This window comes from Armigeres subalbatus, chromosome 3 (assembly GCF_024139115.2).
Source record: "Armigeres subalbatus isolate Guangzhou_Male chromosome 3, GZ_Asu_2, whole genome shotgun sequence".
In the NCBI taxonomy this organism is placed as follows: domain Eukaryota; kingdom Metazoa; phylum Arthropoda; class Insecta; order Diptera; family Culicidae; genus Armigeres; species Armigeres subalbatus.
Window position 1 is genome coordinate 231,989,872 of NC_085141.1, and position 8,133 is coordinate 231,998,004.

Genomic DNA, 8,133 nt, shown 5'->3' on the forward strand with positions numbered 1-8,133 from the left:
GTGGCAGGCGAAGATGCTGGTATGGTGATGGACCTGGGAGAACGCGCGCAGGACATAATTCTACCGGCTCCGGATCTCCAGGAAATCCAGGAGGAGATTGGCCGGCTGAAGAACAACAAAGCCCCTGGGGTTGACCAACTACCAGGAGAGCTATTTAAACACGGTGGTGTGGCACTGGCTAGAGCGCTGCACTGGGTCATTTCCAAGATTTGGAAGGAAGAAGTTTTGCCGCAGGAGTGGATGGAAGGTGTCGTGTGTCCCATCTACAAAAAGGGCGATAAGCTGGATTGTAGCAACTACCGCGCAATCACATTGCTGAATGCCGCAAAGTACAAAGTACTCTCCCAAATTTTATGCCGTCGACTAGCACCAATTGCAAGGGAGTTCGTGGGGCAGTACCAGGCGAGTTTTATGGGCGAATGCTCCACCACAGACCAGGTGTTCGCCATTCGCCAAGTACTGCAGAAATTTCGCGAATACAACGTGCCCACCCATCACCTATTCATCGACTTCAAAGCCGCATATGATACAATCGCTCGAGACCAGCTATGGCAGCTAATGCACGAACACGGATTTCCGGATAAACTGACACGGTTGATCAAAGCGGCGATGGATCGGGTGATGTGCGTAGTTCGAGTTTCAGGGGCATTCTCGAGTCCCTTCGAAACGCGCAGAGGGTTACGGCAAGATGATGGTCTTTCGTGTCTGCGATTCAACATCGCTTTGGAAGGGGTAATACGAAGAGCAGGGATTAACACGAGTGGTACAATTTTCAATAAGTCCGTCCAGTTATTTGGCTTCGCCGACGATATAGATATTATGGCACGTAACTTTGAGAAGATGGAGGAAGCCTACATCAGACTGAAGAGGGAAGCCAAGCGGATCGGACAAGTCATTAACACGTCGAAGATGAAGTACATGATAGGAAGAGGTTCAAGAGAAAACAATGTGAGCCACTGCATCGACGGTGACGAAATCGAGGTGGTAGAAGAATTTGTGTGGGCTCACTGGTGACTGCCGAAAATGATACCAGCAGAGAAGTTCGGAGACGCATAGTGGCTGGAAATCGTACGTACTTTGGACTCCGCAAGACGCTCCGATCGAATAGAGTTCGCCGCCGTACCATACTGGCAATCTACAAAACGCTCTTTAGACCGGTAGTCCTCTACGGACACGAGACCTGGACGATGCTCGTGGAGGACCAACGCACACTTGGAGTTTTCGAAAGGAAAGTGCTGCGTACCATCTATGGTGCGGTGCAGATGGCGGACGGTACGTGGAGGAGGCGAATGAACCACGGAGAACCATCCATCGTTCACACCGCAAAAATCGGACGACTGCGGTGGGCCGGGCACGTAGTCAGAATGTCGGACAGTAACCCGGTGAAAATGGTTCTCGACAACGATCCGACGGGCACAAGAAGGCGAGGTGCGCAGCGGGCAAGGTGGATACATCAGGTGGAAGATGACTTGCGGACCCTCCGTAGACTGCGTGGTTGGCGAGGTGTAGCCATGGACCGAGCCGAATGGAGAAGACTCTTATATACCGCACAGGCCACTTCGGCCTTAGTCTAAATAAATAATAAATAATAATCGACGTTTTGCCTAGGAATTGCTTCGAAATTATGCGTCGATTTGCTTCGGAATCATTTGACGATTTGCTTCGAAATCCTGCGATTATTTGCTTCGGGATCCGTCGACAGATTGCGTGGGAATCCTTCGACGATTTTCTTCTACATACCTGGAACATTACCTACGAACTCTCCGGAATATTCCCGTCGTAATTTCTGGAGCATTCCTGTCGTAATCCCTGAAGCATTCCCGTTGGAATTTATGAAACATTCTTGTCGGAATCCCTTGAGGATTCCAGTCGACATCCCGGGAGGAATGCCTGGAACATTCCCGTTGGAATCCCTGGTGGATTCCCTTCAGAATCCCTGGAGGGTTCCCTTCGGCATGCTTGGAGGATTCCCGTCGAAATCTCTGGAGATTCCCATCGGAATCCCTAAAATTGGAATCACTAAAGGTTTATCATCGGAATGCTTGAAAAATTCCCGTCGGAGCCCCTGGAGGAATGTTGTTTTTTTTTCATTAGAAATAGATAGAACATTTAGGATATGCAAAAATATCCACTTCCAACCGGTGCACTATGGGGCGGCTCCATACAAGTAGGTGGCCGAAAATATTTTCATTTCATTTCTGCAATATTTCACACTTATATCGTAGATTATTGTCTAAAAGATGTGAAATACTTGTTTTGCAGGTCGTTATTACTTCTAAGGTCTCCAAACTCCCTGGAATACAGACCTTTGATCTCTATGGAATATATCCCTTTTATCTACGAATGTCTCATGTACACAGCAGTCTATAGATGTGTATTTTATTGCAGCGCAGACCTGTAGAGTTCAAACTAGAAAATTGTATACTGTTTTTATGTGAATTGAGTTGTACAGATGTTCTAAGTTGCACAAGGACTCCGTCAAATACAGGCCATTGCATCTACATACGTAACAGGTTGTCTTTGTAGGATTTTTCAGATTGGTTCAGGCTCTTAACCCGTAAAACAAGTAAAGGGAATACAATGTAAAGCTCTATTAAAGCTAAACGAACTCCATGCAATAAAAGCTTCAAGATATATAAGTATACTGCAACAACATTTATTTATTCATTATGTACATGAACATCCTCAACAAAATCATCATTTATTTCTTCAAGATCGATTAAAATATCTGCTATGGTATATTTTTCTGTACTCGAATCTGTTGTATTGCAAGAAGTTTCAGTCACTAACAAACTTTGAACAACTTCTGGATATTCCAGATTAGATTTATTTTGAAGTCGGTTTCCTATATTGAGGGAGTTTATCAAAGGATCCGACGAGTTCATAGCACGAATGAAAACGTCATGTAAATTTTCTTCTCTTGAGGCTTTCCTGGCATGATGAGTCCGACTTTTTATAAGTGCTTGTGTTGACACTCAGCTGCTTCTTCAGCCAACATTCCAAGTGGTGCTGGTGAATGAATAATTATATCCCCAGCATGGGCAAGGACTTTATGCACCGTAGCAGGAATTTTATACCAATCATACAGCTGCAAATATAACCGGTAGGTTGCTTTACAATAACTGTCTAGCTTTTCAGGATTGATTGGCTCTTGGCAGTTTATCGCGATCAGAATGTTCCACAACCGGTGAATTAGCTCTTCGTTGACATTTAATACTTCACTTAACAGATTTGGAGCCACTGGCTCTGGCTCAGCATGATAAAATTCTTCTAATTCAAATTCTGTGTCAAGCCATTCCTCATTATATGAGTCAAAGTAAGTTTTGGACCGGGATGCGGCCTGCCATTTTTTTTCAAATTTCAAATGCAGATTTTTCAATTTTGTATGGAGTTGACTCTTTTTTTGTTTATCCACAGCGAAGCTTTGGCAGATTTTTCAACGCGATCTACCTGACGTCCCTCGTGAGCTCTAAATACTTCAATGAGTTGCCTCAGATAGACATTCATAAATGTTCTGTTTATTTATTTCACCTAGGTACATACCAATAATTATCGAAAGATGTCCTTAGGTACAGACATTTTTGCTTCTTGTATTCACATATTGGATTTTAATTAAAATCAAAATTTTACTTTTTATGAAATAATTTCAAATGAAGCCTAGAGTAACGGGCTTGGTAGTCATATGGCTACTGCTTCTGCCTCATACGCAGGAGGTCGTGGGTTCAATCCCAGGTCCGTTCCATTCTCCCTACTTTGTATCTTTCTCTATATTTCTCATGTTCTAGCAATCGCTAGAACTGGAAATGGACTTCCATACCGTTTCCATTACTATTCCTATACCTTAAAACTTGAGTATTCTAACAGTAATCTGCTAGAATTGGAAATGAACTATAGAGCTCATTTCCTACATCCAATTATAAATTCCATCAGTTGCTTTCTCCTATCTATCACATTGGCAGCTCGTTAACCAAGACGGACCTCTGCCTCTCGAACCTAACCCAAAAATTCCAACAAATTCCGCATGAACTCGTGGCAAGTGCAGAGGTATATTCGGCTTGCAGTGGGCGAGTGATTGCATCATCATTTCCTCTCCCTTCCCTACATTGACTTGCATTCTGACGTGGCAGGCGCCAGTATGACCTAACAAATGAGATCACCAGTACTTGTACATTGAAGATGTGTGCTAGTCCCAAGCAAACATCTGTTGGTTCCCTGTGCAAGAACAGCTGATCTGGTCATAATGGAGTAGCAACTACGGGCAGTCAATCAAGCTCAAGCTCAATAATTTCAAATGAAGCCTAGAGTATTTTCGTAACCCTCAAGAGTATATTGTTTTTTTTTTCATATTTATTTGCTTGATACTTGATAGATAATGAGTTGCCTCCTCTTGGTGAGCCTACGCCAAATGGAGTATCATATAGCTGCATAAGCTATCGTGTACACGGCCTACCACGAAGCCTACGACACTTTTCGTGTTATCTACTATCTCTATTTTAACTGTTCTTGATGCTCTTTTGTCATACGCATGGGATTTGTATCCAGCCCATCACAGTCTGCCGTGTATTATGAGAATAATTACACTTAACGTTTCAAAATTAATGACTTTTTTTCGAAAAAGTGATCGGAATCGCAGATTTGCAGCCATAAGCAGCTGGAATTTGTTTTAATGCCTTCTGGGAGGTCCAAAGAAAGTCGTAGTGGTAGTCGCAAAGCGAAACTTTGAGAAACTTTTTTTGTATGGAACTTTTTGTATGAAAAAAAAAATTTTCTTCGGGTCATTTTCGGATGTTTCACTACCTATTTTCCCATTCCCCGTTCTTCGCAAGTCCATGAAACAAGCTTTCAGAAACTTTTTAAAGAGTTGGAAAAGAGCTACTGTAGCCGAAGATATTGACAGTTGAATAATGCATTGATTTTTCAAGAACTAAAAAGTGTCTGGCTCTAATGCCTATATCTTGATAACCATATGGCTTAGGGTGCTGATATGCAGGGGTTTATTGCTCCAAAGCATTAGCCACGGTGCCCCGGTAGACCGTTATTATAAAATAAAAATGTCCATCAAAACCAAGTACAGGGCTCGATTCCTGTGGTAACTCTGCACCTCTGGACCAATTTTTAAAAAAATCCCTGGGAGGAATCTCGAGAAATCTTGATTTGAAATTTTTAGTTAAGAAATTTCAAAAGAATCCATATAAGAATCCATAAATATTACCAAAAACCCTGATTAATCCACCTAGATAGATGACCTTCAATTCTTCTTGCCAATTCTCTGCCAGTCGGAAGTAACCACCAGCTTTTCAGGGTTGCTGTCCGGCATTCTTAAAATATGCCCTGCCCATCGTACCCTTCCAGCTTTAGCTACCTTCTGGGTACTGGGTTCGCCGTAGAGCTGGGCGAGCTCTTGTTTCACCTTCGCCGCCACACACCATTCTCTTGCACAACACCAAAGATGGCCCTAAGTACGCGTTGCCGCTATTAGAACTATAAATATTTACAACTGACTTAACTTACCAAACTGACTTAAGTATGTTTTTGTATGGCTAACTTGCTCGGGTTTAGTATAAGTGTTGCTTTCAATGTTTAATAGAATGAAAGGTAAACATTAATTTTAATTTAGTGTTTATGTTCATAATGGAGAGAAGTAAGACCAGAGTTCGTGTAGAATAATGGTAGTTAGAAGTTGTTATACTCGATCACAGCACTTATTAACCGATCTTTGCTGCCACATCTCGTCAAAGTTCTAATCAACGGTCTAGAAAAAGCATGTTTGATAAGTAAGCCAAAACCTATTCCGGTACCTCTACAGAACTCAGAAATATGATAATTCAAGATATGGTACTTTGACGTGAATGGAAGCTGCGGCTTTTTACAGCTGCTATCAAAGGCATCAATTGCTTCCTCGAAACCATGCTCGAGTTTCAAAGATCTGTATTTTGCGTACACTTTTTTGAAATTATTCAGAAACCGCTGATTGAAATATCAATTAGAAAATTGTTAATGTTTAAGCAGAGTAATGCCGTAATCCGAAAGATCGGGATTTTAGTGAGCTCTATGCAATTTGCTGATGCCTCATCTGTACTTGGTTCACCCATAAATTTGCTCAACATGGCGCTTCTCGAGCAACTTTAAAATCGTATTAACAATTCCGAACTAGATGCGTAGTGACGGAGATAAGCATAGGCTCATTTTTTTTCTTTATTAAAGTGTTTTTAAAAGTTCAAAAATTGAATATTGTACGTGGATTTCCCTATTGGACCCGACCGTTCGAAATAGTCGCTCCTTGAACGGTCGTTGAAATCGCCGTTTTCACCTTCACACTCGTCTTCATAGTAAAATCTGTCAAAACTGACAAGTCTGCCACGTGGTTTTTGCTGTTTCCCTCGGACTTTGCTTTCTTTTTCCGATGTTTTGATATATGTTTTGATAGACAAGGAGCAAAAAACAAGGTAATCTACCAAATATTTACTAAGTTTGGCAAACCGTGCAGGAAAAGGGAACGTTTGAAATAGTCAAGTGAACCGACCTTAGAATCCATTGGTCAAGTAAATCCACAATATTTCTTCGTCCAAAGAATATGCACAAAGCTTGTATTTTTTTTCTTTCTCTTGTGCATTTTTCCTGATATTTTCCTTGGTTCTCGAGATCTCATTCTATATGCCGAGCTCACTCATAGCTTTTCCTTACCGCCATCTTTGGAGTCATTACCAGTCCGATGATCCTTTTGGGGGGAAATCTCGGAATATGATAAAGCTCCGTCAATTCAATTGTTACAGCATCCGCCGAAGATCTAACCTTTTATGTAATGCTAAACAAGTACACTACTTTAAACAAATATTTAAGCCGTTGGTTTTTTTCATCAATTTTTTCCATACTCCAATCTTTACTTCTGATGCTCGAATACATTTGTGAATACAAAAAAAAAATACAAACTTTAATCTGAATGGCATTCAACAAAGAATCTGCAGCCTGCACGTGAATTCATGAATGGTTTTGAACATAGCATTCTTGAAGATAGACGGCTTCAAGCTATACAAAAAACATACCTAAGTCAGTTTGGTGAGCTTAATCAGTTGTAAAAATTTATAATTGTAATAAAGGCAACAAATGCAAACTGATTGAAATCAACTTCGACCACTTTTTGGACGGTTTGAAAGTATTTTGGGGATATTATTGAATTAAAATATGGATTCCTTTGAAATTTCTTAACTAAAAACTTCAAATCAAGATTTCTCGAGATTCCTCCTAGGGATTTTTTTAAAAATTGGTCCAGAGGTGCAGAATTACCACAGGAATCGAGCCCTGTACTTGGTTTTGATGGACATTTTTATTTCATAATAACGGTCTACCGGGGCACCGTGATTAGCATTTAGTAGATCAACTTTATTTACGAATCAGAGAAAGTCGATTTTTTTATTTTCGGCCACCTGATTCCCCATAGTGCGGTGGGAACCTGATGGCGATCCGTTACATGTTGTCATGTGGGCGTGCGGTACAAAGCCGAGCGCTACTACACATAGACGCAATAGCCATGATACGCTATCAATTTGAGACGTTGTAGAAATCATCGGCTGATAAACAAACACGCTGTGGGCTACAACAGAAAGCACGTGCTTGAGAAAAGAGAATATGGATGAGTGTGATTGGTCCGCGATTCCCTAAGGTGGTTGGACCTAATTTATCACAAATAACTTAATGAGGTGGTAAAATGTTCGAGATTTTAAAAAAAAGGCTCAAAATAAAGAAAATAGGCATCGGGGCTGATCAGATATTCGAGCGACGTCACGCCGAAAACGCTGCCGCTGCTGATTACCGATCCGGTCTAGGAAATTTTCGGGTTGGAAATTGTGTCGACTTCCCTGGGCACAAATGTATCATCGTGTTGGCCTCATGGTATTCGTATGCAAAATGGTAATTCGATGAGGGAACAACTGTGGAAGTGCCTAATGAACACTAATCTGCAAGGCAGCAATGTCCCAGTGGGGGTTGTAATGCAGATAAAGAAGAAGATCTACACTACATCCATTGCAAATGGTCATTATACTCATTCACCAGCAAGCTTTGCGGCTACAGACGTCTATCAACTAGGTACATGTGCTATGGAGTGTGGGTTCGATTCCCGCCCGGTAAGGAGGA